Source organism: Mustela nivalis, assembly GCF_964662115.1.
Source record: "Mustela nivalis genome assembly, chromosome: 1".
Taxonomy (NCBI): Eukaryota; Metazoa; Chordata; class Mammalia; order Carnivora; family Mustelidae; genus Mustela; species Mustela nivalis.
Genome location: NC_139020.1, coordinates 166,775,286 through 166,793,924, shown reverse-complemented (window position 1 = coordinate 166,793,924; position 18,639 = coordinate 166,775,286). Strand labels below are relative to the sequence as shown.

At 35.7% G+C, this 18,639-nt stretch overlaps 1 long non-coding RNA gene across 1 annotated transcript in view; it reads left to right on the top strand.

The window, feature by feature from the left end:
• The first annotated feature begins 3,612 nt into the window (after window positions 1-3,612).
• LOC309840780 overlaps window positions 3,613-18,639 on the top strand; it is a 31,655-nt gene continuing 16,628 nt past the window's right edge. The window contains exon 1 of the long non-coding RNA XR_014298783.1: window positions 3,613-3,749. This is a non-coding gene — a long non-coding RNA (uncharacterized lncRNA). The remainder of the gene's footprint in view (window positions 3,750-18,639) is intronic.

Here is an 18,639-nt window from a genome sequence, read left to right as displayed (position 1 = left end):
AGATATTGGTGAAAGAAATTGAAGGCCCGAATATATGGAAAGATATTCCATGCTCATACATAAAAATTCCTATACTACCCAAAGCAATCTACATATTGAGTGTAATTCCTATCAAAATTCCAATAGCATTTTTCATAGAAATAGAACAAAAATTTCTAGAATTTGTATAGATACTAAACAGCTTAATATATTGAAAAACAACAAAGCTGGAGATACCAGACTCCTTGACTTCTAACAATGTTCCAAAGCTATAGTTATTAAAACAGTATGATATTGACATAAAAATATGACACATAAAAACACAGCAGAACTGATTAACAAAATTTTAGTTAAATTAGTTGTTACTAGCTTAGTGGTTATTAATTTAACAAAATTAAACCACCACATATACGGACAACTAGTTTATGACAAAGTATCTAAGAACATACAATGGAGAAAGGACAATCTCTTCAATAAATGGTGTAGGGAAAATGGACAGCCACATGCAAAATTAAGAAACTAGACCACTGTCTTACACTATATGCAAAATTAACTCAACATGGGTTAAACACTTAAATGTAAGATCTACAAACATAAGATTCCTAAAAGAAAAGACAAGCAGTAAGCTCCTCAAATATCAATCTGAGCAATATTTCCTTAGATCTGACTCTAAAGGCAAAGGAAACAAAAGCAAAAATAAACCAATGGGACTACATCAAATTAAAGAGCTTCTGCACAACAAAAGAAACCATCATCACAATGAAAAAGCAATCTATTGAATGGAAGATATGTTAAAAATATTCATATTACTATCTCTCCTGCCAGAATCAATCTTTTTCAAATCATGTATCTGACAAGGAATTAATATCCAAAATATATGAAGGACTCAACCAACTCAACAACAAATGCATGGCCCAATTAAAAAATAGGCAGAGGATCTGAATATTTTTTTTTCTTTCCTAATAACATTTTTATTAGTTTCAGAATTTAGTAATTAATCAGTTGCATAAAATTAGTGTTCTCTGAATATTTTTCTTAAGAAGACTTAGAGATGGCCAACAAACACATGAAAGTATATTCAGCATTACTAACTATTTAGAAAATTAAAATCAAAAGCACAATGAGCTATCACCTCACACCAGTAAGGATGGCTATTATCAAAAAGGCAAAACATAACAAATGTTGGAGAGGATGTGAAGAAAAAAGGAACCTTGATATATTGCTCAGAATATAATTTGGTGCAGCCAACTATGGAAAACAGTATGGAGGTTGCTCCAAAAACTAAAATTAGAAATACCATATGATGCAACTATTCCACTTCTGGGTATTTGTCCAAAGAATACAAAAACACTAATTCAAAAACATATATGCACTCCTATGTTCACTGCAGCACTGTTTACAATAGCCAAGAAACGGAAGCACACTAAAAGTCCTTCAATGAATAGATGAAGATGTGGCATACACACGCAATGAAACACTACCCAGTATTAAAAAAGAGTGAAATCTTGCCATTTGTGACAACATAGATGGAATTTCAAGATTTTATGGTAAGTGAAAGTAGTCAGATGGAAAAAAAACAGATAAGTATGATTTCACTCATACAGAATTTTTTAAAAAGCTAACAACAACAACAAAAAAATAAACTCAAATACAAAAACTAAATTGGTGGTTTCCAATGGGGCAGGGAAGTAGGAGCTGAGTAAAATGGGTTAAGGGGATCAGCTGTATGGTAGTGGATTGTAACTGGTTACACCTTAGTGATGTTCACTTGGTAATGTGTACAAATGTCAAATTATAATGTGGTACACCTGAAACTGACATAATTTTTAGTACCAAGTTTACCTCAGTAAAAAATTAAGAAAAATTTTAAATAATGCAGAAAATGATAAAATTTATCAAAATTTTTTAATAAAAAGAGGATCGGTATTATATTGATTTTTTCTTTTCCTTCAGGCTCCAATTAGGATGTGTACCAAACTGCAAATCTTCTCCCATATTGGAGATTACACTGATAATCAAGCCAAGACACAGAAAAATAGATCCAAGAGATATGGAGAGATTCCCGTCAACAGAAATTACCACATGGGACAGTACTGAGGATTAAATAAATTAATGGATATAAAGCTCTTAAACATGGCCTAGCTCATGGAAAGCCCAATTTAAATGCTGGTTGTGGTAGCTATTATTGTCCCTTCTGCCAGAATTAATCTCTGCCCTCCTTGAAAACCTATGGCATTCTTTCTTCATCTCTCATGTTCTCATCTTCTACTCATTTTATGTTAATGGGTAGATAATCTATTGATAGTTTCTTATCTGCTTCATGTAGGGAATAACTTATTTTTATTTGATGTCCTTTTCCAAGAACATAAGATTTAGTCTAATGCCTTACATACAAAAGGTATGTGTTTTCAGAAAGAAAGGAGAGAGAATTGGAGTAGGAGATAGAGAAATTGTCTTATTAATCCTTATGCACTTTGCAGAATAATAATAACAACAACAACAACAACAACAATAAAACTGCCAAGAATAAAATCTTTCCTCAAAGATCACCTGCTAATCAGGGTGAACCCAAGAGAAGAGGCAAAGCAAAAGATTTCTGATGTTCTCTGTTTCAGTGACCCAAGATGCTGCCAATCTAAAAAAATCTGGCATGATTGAAACATGCTCCCTAGTCAATCTGTAGAAAGCTTTTCTAAGAGCAATACCAAACATCAAGTCATGAAAACTTTAGATTCAATTTATCTTTGAAATACAATATGTAAGATGACATAATGGGATAAGAATTCAATTCTATAATCAGTGTGAGGACTCAAGATTCTAAATTTAACCACTTAGCAGCTAAAGAAGTTGAAAGTTACTTTCTCCTTTGTGCAAAAAAAAAAAAAAAGAAAGAAAGAAAGAAGAAATACTTAAATTTATCTCACTTGAGGATTTAAGGAAGAAAATGGATGAAACAGTCCACCATTTAGTACATAATAAAGACTGAGTATGTGTATGCTACTATTATATTTAACAGTATTATTATTCCCCTGTATCAATTTCTTTGTCATACCTCTTTTGTAGAGATTAATTAGAGATTTTAGAGAATGCAGATGAAGAGACCTGAAGGTGATAGCTTGTGCAGTTAAAAGGATCCTTGTGGGGAACACAAGATTGAATGTGCACCTGTAGATAACCTTCATTCATCAAATATTCATTGTGCCTTAGCCTACACTAAGGACTGGGGTGCAAAAATGAACAGGACAGCTCTGCTGCCAAAGAACTCACAGTTTTGGCATAGTCTGTTACTCATACACTGTTTTTGATGAACAATGTGTCTACTAAGGAGAGAATGGGAAAAACGAATAAAGTTTTATTTTGTTGATATTCTTTAAAGTATTAGTCACCTTCTGCCAAATCACAAACCTCCTGATGTCTCAGTGGTTTACAACAATACATATTTATTTCTTGCTCATGTTACATAACGGCTGCAAGTGGTTGTGGTTCTGCTAGGCTCAGTTCCACAAATCTTTTCATACCAGACTCGAGACTGAAGGCAAAGCTATATTCTGGAACATGCTGATCTCATAATAGACAGTAAGAACAAGAGTGGCAAAGCCAGGTAGGGGAGAATCAAGATGGCAGAGAAGTAGGAGACCTAAATATCATCAGGTCCCTGGAGTTCAGCTACATAGTTATCAAAACCATTCTGAACATCTACAAACTCAACAGGAGATCAAAAAGAGAAGGGTAGCAACTCTGCAAACAGAAAAGCAACAACCTTCTGGAAGGTAGGACATGGAGAAAAGTGAATCTGAGGTGACATACAGGAAGATAGACCTCAGGGGGAGGGGATGGCTCCCTGTAAGCAGTAGAGCAGCCAAGTGGAAAATCAGAACTTTTAGAAGTCTGCTCCACTGAGGGATATCACTCCAGAGGTTAAGCAGGGGGTGGAGCTCTCACAGGGACAGTGTGGTCTCAGGACCCACAGGATCAAAAAGACCAGAAGTGTCAGGAGTGTCTGAGTGTGGCAGAGCTCCTAGGTATTGAAGCAGGGAAACCAGATAAAAAGACAGAGGCGAGGAATAAGCACTCAGCTTGGGGATACCTAAAATCATGATCTGAGGCACAATCGGGCCATTGCTCTTCAAGCTGGGACCCCACAAGTGGCAGATCTGGAGAGACTCCCTCCTTCCTCCTCCAGGAGGTATGTGGCATGGGAGCACGCTGCAGGAATCTTCTGGGTTTGAGACTCTGAACAGGGCCATGTACCAGGGATAGAAATGCTTGGTCACAAGCTAGGTGAGCACAGAGCACACCTGGAGACCAGGGAGATAGGATTAGTTGACTGCTTTTCTCTGAGGATGCATTAAGGAGTGGGACCCCAAGCTCTCAGCTCCTGTGGGGCTGAGATTGGGAGGCTGCCATTTTCATTCTCATCTTCCAAAGCTGAAAGGAAAGATTTCAAGGAACAAAAGCTACTGAGAGCAAACCTGAGCAGATCGCATAGCCTGGCCCTTGGCAAGGGTAGTGCAATTCCACCTAGGTCAAAGACATTTGAGAATCAATGAAACAGGCCCTCCCCCCAGAAGATCAGCAAGAACATCCAGCCAAGACCAAGTACGCAGAGCAAGTAGAACTGCAGAACTAGGGGAATGTAACACATTGAATTCATGTTCTTTTCCCATGTTCTTTAGTCTTTCAAAGTTAAATTTTTTTAATTTTATTTTTTTCTGATTCTATTTTCTAAATTTTTAAATTTAAATATTCTTAAATTTTTCTTCTTTCCTATTTTAACCTTTTAAAACTATTTTATCTTATCAATAACTTTTTTAAAAATATTTTTTAATTTTCATTGTTACAGTCATATTCTATCCCCTCATTGTATTTAATCTCAGTTTTTATATGCATATAGGTTTTTCTTTCTTTAAAATTTTGGGATAGTTTCTTTTAACAGACCAAAATATATCCTAAATCTAGTGCATGGTTTTATTCTAGTTTCCAGCCTGATCACATTCTTTCCTTTTTTTTTTCTTTGTTCAACCAACTTCTTATCTTATCAATTCCCTTTTTAGAATCTCTTTTCCCATCTTTGCAGTCATATTCCATCCCTTCATCATGTTTACCCTTATTTTTGTATAAGTTTTTCTCTCTTTAAAATTTTGGAAGGCAGATTCTTCTAACAGTAAAAAATGCACCTAAAATCAAGTCTGTGGCTCTGTTCTATTCACCATTCTAATATAGATAGAGACAGAGATAGAGAGAGAGATATATGTAGTATATAGATATATATAGATATAGATTTTTTTTTCTCCTTTCTTCTTCCCCCAGTTTTGTATCTCTTCTGATTTGGTTAGTGTCATTTTGGGGTCATTGCTTCTCTTTTAGTATTTTGTTCTCTCATTCACCTACTCTTACCTGGATAAAATGAAAAGGCAGAGAACTCACCAAAAAAACAAAACAAACAAACAAACAAAAACAAAAAACAAACAAACAAACAAAAAAAAAAAACAAGAGGCAGTACCAATGGCTAGGGACCTAATCAATATGGACTTTAGTAAGATGTCAGAAGTAGAGTTCAGAATGAGGATTATCAAGGTGATAGCTGGGCTTGAAAAAAAGCATGGAAGATACTAGAGAATCCTTTTCTGGAGAAATAAAAGAACTAAGATTTAACCAGGTTGAAATTTTAAAAAGTTATTAACAAAGTACAATAAAAAATGGAAGCTCTTACTGCTAGGATAAATGAGCAAGAGACAATTAGTGATATAGAAAAATCAAATGATGGAGAATAAAGTAGCTGAGAAAAAGAGATAAACAACTAGTGGACCATGAGGGGAGAATCTGAGAGATAAGTTATACCATAAGACAAAACAATATTAGAATAATTGGGATCCCAGACAAAGAAGAAAGAGAGAGAGGGACAGAAGGTATATTAGACCAAATTATAGCTTAGAATTTCCCTAATTTGGCAAAAGGAACAAGCATCAAAATCCAGGAGGCACAAAGAATGCCCCTCAAAATCAATAAAAATTGGTCCAAACCCCATCATCTAATAGTAAAACTTACAAGTCTCAGTGACAAAGAGAAAATCTTGGAAGCAGCTTGGGACAAGAGGTCTGTAACATATGATGGTAGAATAGATTGGCAGCAGACCTTTCCACAGAGACCTAGCAGGCCAGAAAGGACTGGCATGGTATATTCAGAGCACTAAATGAGAAAAATATGTATTAAGAACATTATATCCAGCTAGACTGTCATTGAAAATAGAAGGAGAGATAAAAAGCTTTCAGGACAAACAAAAACTAAAAGAATTTGCAAACACCAAACCAGCCTTACAGGAAATATTGAAGGGGGTCTTCTAAACAAGGAGAAAGTCTAGAAGTAACAGACCAGAAAGAAAAAGAGATAATACACAGTAACAATCACGTTACAGGCAATATAATGGCATTAAATTCACATCTTTCAATAGTTAACCCTGAATTTAAATGGGCTAAATCCCCCAATCTAAAGACACAGGGTGGATAAAAAAAAACAAGACCCATTGATATGTTGTCTACAAGACAGTGAGGGGGGTGGAAAACAGTTTACCATGCTAATGGACATCAAAAGAAAGCTGGGGTGGCAATCCTTATATCAGATAAATTAGATTTTAACCCAAAGACTATAATAAGAGATGAGGAAGGGCACTATCTCATACTTAAAATATCTGTCCCACCAGAAGATCTAACAATTTTAAATATCTATGCCCCTGACATGGGAGCAGCCAATTATATAAAACAATTAATATCAAAATCAAAGAAATACATTGGCAATAATATAATAATAGTATGGGACTTTAACAGCCCTGCTTAATGAAATGGACAGATCATCTAAGCAAAAGGTCAACAAGGAAATAAAGGCTTTAAATGACATACTGTGGGGCACCTGGGTGGCTCAGTGGGTTAAGCCTCTGCCTTCAGCTCCGGTCATGATCTCAAGGTCCTGGGATCAAGCCCCGCTTTGGGCTCTCTGCTCGGAGGGGAGCCTGCTTCCCCCTCTCTCTCTGCCTGCCTCTCTGCCTACTTGTGATCCATCTCTGTCAAATAAATAAATAAAATCTTTTTAAAAAATGACATACTGGACATCACATGATGGACATCACAGATATATTCAGAACATTCCATCCCAAAGCAACAGAAAACACATTCTTCTTTAGTGCACATGGAACATTCTCCAGAATAGATCATATTCTAGCTCACAAATCAGGTCTGAACCAGTACCAAAAGACTGGGGTCACTCTCTGCATATATTCAAACCATAGTGCTTTGAAACTAGAACTCAACAACAAGAGAAAGTTGGAAAGAACTCAAATACATGGTGGTGAAAGAACATCTACTAAAGAATCAGGAAATTAAAGAAAAATTGAAAAAATTCATGGAAACAAATAAAAATGAGAAAACAACTGTTGAAAATCTTTGGGACACAGCAAAGTTGGTCCTGGGAGGAAAGTATATAGCAATCCAAGCCTTTCTCAAAAACCAAGAAAGGTCTCAAGTACTCACCTAACCCTACACCTAAAGGAGCTGGAAAAAGAGCAGCAAAGAAAGCCTAAACACAGCAGGAGAAGAGAAATTATAAAGACCAGAGCAGAAATCAATGAAGTAGAAACCAAAAGAACAATAGAACAAATCAATGAAACCAGGAGCTTGTTCTTTGCAAGAATTAATAAGATTGATATATTCTTGGCCATATTTATCAAAAAGAAAGGAGAAAGTACCCAAATAAGTAAAAATAAATGAAAGAGGAGAGGTCACAACCAACACCAAAGAAATACAAACAATTATAAGAACATATTATGAGCAACTATACACCAGCAAATTTGACAATCTAGAAGAAATGAGTGCATTCTTAGAGATGTATAAACTACCAAAACTAAATCAGAAAGAAATAGAAAATCTGAACAGACCCATAATCAGTGAGGAGATTGAGGAATTTATCAAAAATCTCCCAAAAACAAGAGCTCAAGGCCAGATGGCTTCCCTGGGGAATTCTACCCAACATTTAAAAAAGAATTAAACCCCTTTTCCCTCAAACTGTTCCAAAAAAATAGAAATGGGGAAAATAAAACTTCCAAATTCATTTTATGAGGCCAGCACTACCTTGATCCCATAACCAAAGACCCCATCAAAAAGGAGAATTACAGACCAATAATCTTGATGAACATGCATACAAAAATTCTCACCAAAATACTTGCCAATAGGATCCAACATTACATTAAAAGGATTATTCACCATGACCAAGTGGGTTTTATTTCTGGGTTGCAAGGGTGGTTCAACATCCACAAATCAATCAATGTGATACAGTACATTAATAAAAGAAAGAACAAGAGCCATATGATACTCTCAATAGATGCTGAAAAAGCATTTGACAAAGTACAGCATCCTTGATCAATAACTCTTCACAGTGTATGGATAGAGAGACATACCTCAATGTCATAGAAGTCATCTATAAAAAACTCACAGTGAATATCATTCCCAATGGGGAAAAAATGAAAACTTTTCCCTTAAGGGTCAGGAACATGGCAGGGCTGTCCGCTATCACCACCACTATTCAACATAGTACTAGAACTCCTAGCCTCAGCAATCAGACAACAAAAAGAAATAAAAGACATCCGAACTGGCAAAGAAGTCAAACTCTCACTCTCTCTGCAGGTGATAGGATACTTTATGTGGAAAATCCAAAATCCAAAATTTCTGGAACTCATACAGGAATTCAGTAAAGTGTCAGGATACAAAATCAATGCACAGAAATCTGTTACATTTCTATACACCAATAGCAACACAGAGAAATTAAGGAGTCAATCTCATTCACAATTGCACCCAAAATCATAAGATACCGAGGAATAAACCTAGCCAAAGAGGCAAAGAATCTATACTCAGAAAACTATAAATTACTCATGAAAGAAATTGAGGAAGACACAAAGAAATGGAGAAACATTTCATGCTCATGGATTAGAAGAACAAATACTGTGAAAATGTCTATCCTACCAAAAGCAATTTACACATTTCATGCAATCTCTATAAATCTCATCATTTTTTTCAAAGAAATGGAACAAATAATACTAAAATTTATATGGAACCAAAAGAGACCCCAAATAGCCAGTGGAATGCTGATAAAGAAAACCCATCACATTTCCAGACTTTAAGCTCTATTACAAAGTTATAACAATCAAGAGACTCTGGTATTGGCACAAAAACAGACACATAGATCAATGGAACAGAATAGAGAACCCAGAAATGGGCCCTCATGGTCAACTAATCTTTGACAAAACAGGAAAGAATTTCCAGTGGAAAAAAGAGTCTCTTCAACAAATGGTGTTTTGAAAATTGGACAACCACAAGAAGAATGAAACTGGACCATTTCTTTATGCCACACACAAAAATAGACTCCAAATGGATGAAAGATCTCAATGTGAAACAGTAATGAATCAAAATCCTTGAAGAAAACACAGGTAGTAATCTCTTTAACTTCAGCCACAGCAACTTCTTTCTAGAAACATCATCTAAGGCAAGGGAAGCAAGAGCAAAAATGAACTATTGGGACTTCATCAAGATCAAAAGCTTTTGCACAGCAAAAGAAACAGTCAGGAAACTAAAAGACAACTGACAGAATGGGAGAAAATATTTGCAAACGACATATCAGTTAAAGGGCTAGTATCCAAAATCTATAAAGAACTTCTCAAACTCAACATGCAAACAACAAATAATCAAGAAATGGGCAGAAGACATGAACAGACATTTCTTCAAAGACATCCAAATAAGCAACAGACACATGAAAAAGTGCTCAACAGCACTTAGCATCATGGAAATACAAATCAAAACCACAGTGAGATATTCCTCATGCCGCTCAGAATGGCTAAAATTAATAAGTTAGGAAATGACAGATGTTGGTGAGAATGCAGAGAAAGGGGAACCCTCCTACACTGTTGGTGGGAATGTAAGCTGGGGCAGCCATTCTGGAAAACATGGTTTTCCTCAGAAAGTTGAAAATAGAGCTATCCTATGACCTAGCAATCACACTACTGGATATTTACCCTAAAGATACAAATGTAGTGATTCCAAGGCGCATGTACACCCAAATGTTTATAGCAGCAATGTCCACAATAGTTATTGAAAGAACATAGATGACTATCAATAGATGAATGGATAAAGAAGATGTGATACACACACACACACACACACACACACACACACACACAGAGGAATACTATGCAGCCATCAAAAAACAATGATTTTTGCCATTTGCAATGACATGGATGGAACTAGAGGATATTATGCTAAGCAAAATAAGTCAATCAGATAAAGACAATTATCATATGATCTCTCTGATATGAGGAATTTGAGAGGCACAGTGGGGCTTTATGAGGGGAAGGTGGGAAAAATGAAATAAAATGGGACCAGGGAGAGAGACAAAGCATAAGAGACTCTTAATCTCAGGAAACAAACTGAGGGTTGCTAGGGGATGGGAGAGAGGGATAGGATGACTGGGTGATGGACACTGGGGAGGGTATGTGCTGTGGTGAGTGCTATGAATTGTGTAAGACTGATGATTCACAGGTCTATACCTCTGAAGAAATAATACATTATATGTTAATTTTTTTAAAAAAGGTTGCAAAGACAAACCAATTAAAGCTTCTGTTCAGATAGATTCCTTTGACTAAAGAAGGTCATATGCCCAAGCTTATTATCAATGAGATGATATTAGGGTATAGGGAAATGTATTAATCTATAGGGAAGTGAGTTAAAAATGGAACACAATAAATGAGAATAATACAGTTTGCCATACCAGTAATGAGAGACAGTAATAATCAATTAATATTAAGAAAAGGAAATAAAAGAAAATAAAAACATTAATGGTGTTATTAAGTCACTAGGGGCTCTCATACAGAATTACATTCTGCTATAAACAATTATCAGAAAACTATGTGACTCTTGACATCAAGTTTAGGTAGCAAGTCAGAAAACTGGGTTTTTAGCATATTAATGTGTCTATTGCTTTTCCCGCTTCAAATACAGATTGTAAGAAACATACTCTTAAAATAAATTCCTTGGTATCACTAGATATTTTTTAAATTTAAAAGGAATAACCATACATCACTTACTGAGCACAACAAATTTTCCTTAGTGGTAACTATGAATTAATATAGATCACCAACTACAACCTAATCCTCCAGGAAATATACCTAGCTACGTAGTCATTGTCTTAAGTCTGATAGTCATTTGTCAAATAATAAGATCAGCAACCATATTTAATTACTTTTTAACTTTAGACATCATCATGTTTGAAGTGAATAATAGTTTTTAAAGGGTGGAGTTTCAATTAACACATCTTTCAGCTTTTTGAACAAAAGAAACCAAATGAACAAATTACTAATTTATGGAATACAATATATGAAAGAATCAGATTTTCCTTTTTTTTTTTTTTTTTTTTTTTTGCCTGAAGAGAAAGTTAACCACCTTTTTGTTCATTTAGAGATTTCATGCCTGGGAGTAATTTCAATCTATTATAGAATTCAATAGTGCTTATTTTTAAAGTATTATTCTTGCTTTGATAACTGCAGCTCTACATTTTATTGCTCAATATTTTTTGTCTCCAACCAGAAATTAACATATAGCTTCTGGTCAGAAAATAAAAGAACAAAATTAGCATTTGTGCAACCTTTTGAGGAGTAATGCAGACTAAATGTTCAACCTCATAATCACAAATACAGATTGTGCCAATGAAAAACTTTTATGACCAAACACCTGGTAAAAATATTTGTAGTTACCTGAGCAGTGAGGGAATCAGAAACACTAAGATATTCTTCAGCCTCAAATTCCATTTTTCCTTTAAGCAAAACATAATAGTATCAAGAACACCTAAAGGCAAGATTTATGACATACACAGTAATCTCAGTAAACCACACTAATTTTTGTCAACCCTGAAAGCCCATATAGGAAAACTGAATATGCTCTCTGAAAATATCTCACTTTAATTTTCAACCTCAAGCAGCCTAAATTAAAAGATGTGAAAGGGTGAAAGAGTCACAAGATTGTTGATTGCAGCAGAGAAGAGAGCTATCATTTCTATACCTCTCCACATACAGTTCTGTAACATTCTTATGATACCTCTTATTTCGACTCATATGAGAGATTATTTCATTTTCCATCATCTTAACTTCATTATCAAGTTCTCTTGATGTATAGTTTTCTGACTGGCCATCTGGCTTTAACACTACCTTTTTATTATTAACATATTTTTTATTAAGATATTGGGCATGGTTATTAAAAAAATATCGCTTTAAAATCCTTTTCTGGGGGCACCTGGGTGGCTCAGTGGGTTAAAGCCTCTGCCTTCAGCTCCGGTCATGATCCTAGGGTCCTGGGATCAAGTCCCACATCAGTCCCTCTCTGCTCAGCAGGGAGCCTGCTTCCTCCTTTCTCTCTGCCTGCCTCTCTGCAGGTTATAAAAGTCGCTTTAAAATCCTTTACTGGGGGCACCTGGGTGGCTCAGTGGGTTAAAGCCTCTGCCTTCAGCTCCAGTCATGATCCTAGGGTCCTGAGATCAAGTCCCACATCAGGCTCTCTGCTCAGCAGGGAGCCTGCTTCCTCCTTTCTTTCTGCCTGCCTCTCTTGTGATCTGTCTGTCAAATAAATAAATAAAATCTTAAAAAAAAATAAAATAAAATCCTTTTCTGTATTTCCAATATCTTGGAGTTAGTCTCCATTTGTTTTATGCTTTTTTTCCTTTTTATTGTGGCAAAATACACATAAAACTTTATCAGTATAATTATTTCATGGTGTGCAATTCAATGACATTAGTATATTCATAATGCACAACCATCATCACTATGTGCTTCCAGAATGTCTCATCACCCCAAATGGAAATCCTGCACCACATAAGGAGCCATTCCCCATTATTCCTTACCCACAGCCCATTACACTCACAAGTCACTTTTCCATCTATGGATTTGACTACTCTAGATTTCATGCAAAAGAAATCATACATACATAGCCTTCTGTGTCTGGCTTCTTTTACTTAGGATAATGTGTTCAAGAGTCACCCACTGTATGCCAGTGCCTCATTCCTATACATAGCTGAATAATATTTAACCATATAGACTCTTTGCATAGAATATATTTTTCCATCCTTTTATTTTTTTTCCCTTTCCTTTGGATTTAAAGTGATTCTGTTGTAGACAACATATAGGTGAATCATGTTTCTTAATCTGTTCTGCCAATCTCTACCTTTTAGTTGAAGAGTTTAATCCATTTACATTTAAAGCAATTATGGAACAACTTTTACAATTTTGCTTTTTGTTTGCTATGTCATTAATATACTTGTTTCTTAATCACTCCATTACCCCCTTTTTTGTGTGTGTTTGGTTTTTGTGTACCATTTTGAAACTCTCATTTTCTTTTTTGCATTTTTTAAGATGTTTTCTTAGTAGCTACCCTAGGACTTGCAATTGACATCTTAAATTTTTACAACTTTTCTGACTTAACACCAAGTTAGGTTCAATAACATACAAAAATTCTGCTCCAGTTTAACTTTGTCCCTCCCCCTTTATATTGTTGTCACATATTATTTATACATTAGAAGCACACAAATATAAATTTGTAATTTTTGTTTTAAGCATTTCTTTTCAAGAATATGGGGTGGAGATAAGAAATGCAAGCTAAAAATATTTTTTTATTGATCTATGTAGTTACTTTTACCAATATTTTTTATTTCTTCATATGGCTTAAATTTACTCCTAGTGTTCATTTACTTTAGCCTAAAGGCTTTCCTTTAGCATTTATTGTAGGGCAGATCTACTATCAATAAACTCCATCTTTCACTATCTGCAAATACCTTAATTTTTCCCTCATTCTTTTTTTTTAAGGATTTTATTTATTTATTTGACAGAGAGAGAGAGAGATCATAAGTAGGCAGAGCAGAGGCAGAGAGAGAGGGGGAAGCAGGCTCCCTTCTGAGCAGAGAGCCTGATGCAGGGCTCGATCCCAGGACCCTGAGATCATGAACTGACCCAAAGGCAGAGGCTTAACCCACTGAGCACCCGGGTGCCCCATTTTTCCCTCATTCTTAAAAGATGTTTTTGCCATATATGTAATTCTTGGTTGGCAGTTCTTACCTTCCAGCAATTTAAATATGTCACCCCAACTGCTTTCTGTCTTCCATGATTTCTGCTAAGGAACTGCTACTATAATGTGTCTCAGTGGGGATTTCTTAACTTATCCTACCAGAATTCATTGAGCTTCTCATATGTGTAAGTTCGCATTTTAAAATCAGATTTATTAAGTTTCAGACCGTTATTTCTCTAATACTCTTTTTTTTTTCTTTCTTCTCCTTCTGGGATTCTACCATGTGTTTGCTGTTAAGTTTTACAGTGTCTTACAGTTTCTTTCTTTCTTTTCTTTTTTAAGATTTTATTTGTTTATTTGACAGAGAGAAAGAGGGAAAGAATATGCAAGCAGGGGGAGGGGCAGAAGGAGAGGGAGAGGGAGAAGCTGCCTCCCCTTACCAGGGAGCCTGATGAGTGGCTTATCCCAGGACCCTGGGCACATGACCTGAGCCAAAGGCAAATGCTCAACTGACTGAGCCACTCAGGTGCCCCAGTCCTACAGTCCCTTAAGTTCCATTTTTGTCATTATTTTTCTTCTTGCTCCTGACACAGGATAATTTAATTTGACGTACTTTCAAGTTCATGGATTCATTTTTGTCTGTTCAAATTCTAAATTGAACCCCTCTAGCTAATTCTACACTTCAGTTATTGTACTTTATAGCTTCAAAATTTCTACTTAAAAAAATATTTCTAGCCCTTCATAGATACTCTCTATTTATTGAGAAATTGTTATCCTTGTTTTATTTCTTTGTCCACTGTGTCCTTTACCTCTGTGAGAATATCTGTGACGGTTAATCTATAATCTTGCTATAGGAAGCCTGGGCTTCCCCAAAGACAGTTCCTGTTAATTTCTTTTCCTTTTTCTTTCTTTTTTTTTTTTTTTTAAATATCAAACTTTCTTGTTTCTTTGCATGCTTCATAATTTTCCATTGAAAAGTGAATATTCTGAATATTTTGATGTACACAAAGAAAAAAAAACAGGAAAATAAATAAGGAAAAACTAGTAAAGAAAAAAAAAGTAAAAGCATATACTCAGGTCTTTGTATTTTGGCTTTGTGTTGAGGCACTCTTTCAATGTTTTAAACAGACTACTCACATTCCACCTTAGTCTTCATGTACTCCGAGCCCAAAAACCAGCAAAGGATGAAAATTTAAGGCCTTCTCGGGTCTTTTCTGAGCATATGCCCTGCCCTGAGAATGTATCTTTCCAGATTCTCCATATACATGGCAGCAAAACTTTGAAAAAGTTTGAAAACAAAGTTTCTATTCTCCCCCCGCAAAATCATTCCCTGGTAAATGAAGTATGAAGGTTTATGAGGTAACCCAGAGAGAATATGGGGAGTGGAAGAGGGCTAAAGTAGTGGCCCTAAGACAGAACCCTAAAGAAACCTAAGGAAGAGATGAGACTCCAGGGGATTCCTTGGAGCATGACTACCTAAAGAAGTGAGAAGATATGGTGCGACCTCAGAGTTTACTGGTGTAGTCAGAGAGAAGTTTCAGTAGCATGAAAGCCAAAAGGCCACATAGATTTAGGGAAAGGACTGAATGGAAGGCAAAAAATCAGGCTCTGATTGTCCAGGACTCTGAAAAATTTTGTTAAGGGAATGGAAAGAGAAAAATGGGTCTGTAACCAGAAGTGACTTAAATCAACATATCGTCCCTTATACTTATTTTTATTTTTTAAGATTGAAGAGAAACTAAACCTCAAAAAAAATTTTTAAAAATTCACATGGGAAACTGATGTGTTTAAAAGTGGAAGCCAATAAAGTTATGAATAAAAGAAGTTGAAGATAGAGGAAACGGGGTGGGAGGGACAACTTTTAATTTCCCCTAAATAAATAAAAATAACACATACTCATATAAGCAATATGGAAGTAAATAAAATAGAAAATGAAAGCCCAGGACCTACCACACTAAAGTCTCAAAAGGTATTTCTATCCAGTCTTTATTTTTCCTTAGGGCTTATTATCTTTCACCATACAAGGTAGTTCTATTTATTATGTTTATTATTCATTTCCCTGGATGACAATGTAAGTTCTACAAGGCAAATTTATTTTCCGTTCACTATTTGGCACATATTATACACTTGATAAGTATTTTTTGAGTAAATGAGCGTTGCATATGCTTCTTGATTTTTCCCTACATATAAAGAGATCTTACAATACACATTTTTCTATAATTTTCTTTTCAACAAAATACCACTGTATCCTTGCATGGAGATCTACCTTATTCATTTGAACAGTTACATAAAATGCTATGGCAAGATTTATTTAAACAATCTTTTACTGATGAGCATTGCAGATATTTCTGATTTCTATTATTACACATAAGCCTATTCACACATTCTATTTTTTATATTCTTGTGGGAGAATTTCTAAAAGAGAGATTCCTAAAAGTGGAATTACTGAGTCAAAGACTATGCACATCAAGATGTTGACAGTGCATCCCAAAATTGACCTTGAAACTATGTTGGATCCATTTGAGTTCACAGGCATGGAGAGGGGCCATGGACAGAGCAAGTTCCATGGGATATGGAGGACTTTGGATGAGGAAAGAATTTGAACTAGACATAAGGAGAGGTTCTAAATAAAAATCTGGGCATGTGATGTGATGAGCACTTGGGTGTTATATGCAAGTGTTGAATTACTGAACTCTATATCTGAAACTAATGATGTACTGTATGTTGGCTAATTGAATTTAAATTGAAAAAAAAATGAAAATAAAATAAAATAAAAAGATACTTGGGCAAGGAGTGTACCTATGGAGTCATCATCAGAACAAAGTAATGAAATCTCTGTCTCAGACAAATAAACATCCTGAATCCTCTCCCTTCCCAGAGCTCTACAGAAATCTGGCAACACAGACTGCAGAAACTATTTAGTATTCCTTCCCTGGGCCATCCCTCTCCCCACTGCTTTGTGCCAAAAGCAACCAGGGCTCCCAGTCTCCCTTTAAAAACATAATTAACATTCTCAGTGGGGTGAGTTGCGCACATTACTTGCAGATGGATGCTTCCTGTCTTGTTAGCTAGCATGCTGGCTTTGGAGTAATATGCCAAACAGTGCTCTTAGTTCCCTTTTTCTTTAATTAAGGGAACCTTTTTATTCTGCTGCTGCATTCTGACTCTCCTCACCAATTCAACAAATTTGTACTGAGTGCCTACTATGTGCCAGATACCCATGCTCACCCGGATAAATCAGACATGGCCCTGCTTTAAAGAGCTTAAATTCTTTCAGGAATACAGACCCATATAGAATCACAATGCAGTGCAGTATTAGAAAAACACTATATACAGAGTGCTTGGAAGGAGCTTTAGAAGCAGAGGAGGAGAAAACGGGAATTGATTCTGCCTTTGGAGTAGAATTAGGATACTTTTTGCAAAGGACAGTTTAAACTGGGATAATGAGGAAAGGATTTGGTGCCAGAAAAAAAAAAATCCAGTTCCTAGTCCTAGGTCCCCACTAACTAGTTGAGGGCCTCTGGGTCTGTTTCCTCATTTACAAATTAGAAAACAAAGTCCTCTCTAACCTTTGAAATGGTTGGGAGCATCCCTTATTAACCACAAGAGGCCACACAAATTTGAAGTAGCATAAACGTACCCATCATTTAGTTAGCATCTACTAATACTAGGCATTATTTATACTTTATATTTCTATTTTAGCAACATCAAGGCTCTCTCAAGGTGGAGGTCACGATCTTCATCTCATAGCTGAGTTAGTTGTTAAATAAATTCTAATTGGCAGAGTTAGGATGTGAACATAAAGCTGCTAAAATAAAACACGTCTTCTTTCCAAGTTACCATGCTGCGTTCTGTTTTTCCAGTTAGGCACTGGGATGGCCAAGATGCTGTTGACTCACGGTGGATTGTGGCAATAAGGAGAAATTGTAAAGCTGCAGATTCTGAATATCCTCATTAGTTCCTCCCTTCCATGCTTATAAACTACTTGCTATCACCACCCCTATTTTTCAGTCAATTAACATTGTTATGTATAAACTACGCTCCAATTCTTGTAAGAGAAGGACCACTAAGGAATGCTGTCCTCAGAAATATTTATTATTGCTGTGAAAGTAGAACTAATGTCTGTATCATAGGAAGCCATCTATTTAATTTGGTCTACCAAATCCTGAGTCAGAGACCTTCAGATAAAGATGTCCGGTAAGCAGAGAGAAATACGTATCGAGAGCTTTGGAATTTTTGAATTGTCGGCATGCAAGCAACATTAGAAATCTGTTGTGTACATATTGATCCAGTCACCAATCTCACTGTGAATTCTGAAGCTCACAGCAACCTAGGAAAGCACAAAGGAAGAAAGAAATTCATTCTCAAGTAATTGTTTATATTCAGTTACCAGGAAAAAAATATATATCATATGGTTTGTCTTCTTTTTCTCGAGGTTTTCGAAACAAGTATCTCACCATCATTCTCAAAGAAAAAAATCTACCCTGAGAATGTAAATAAAAGAAGACCTATCTCCACTTTGGCTCTAAAATTATAAATAAATAAATAGGAGCATAATGTATCTAAAAGGTAGTAT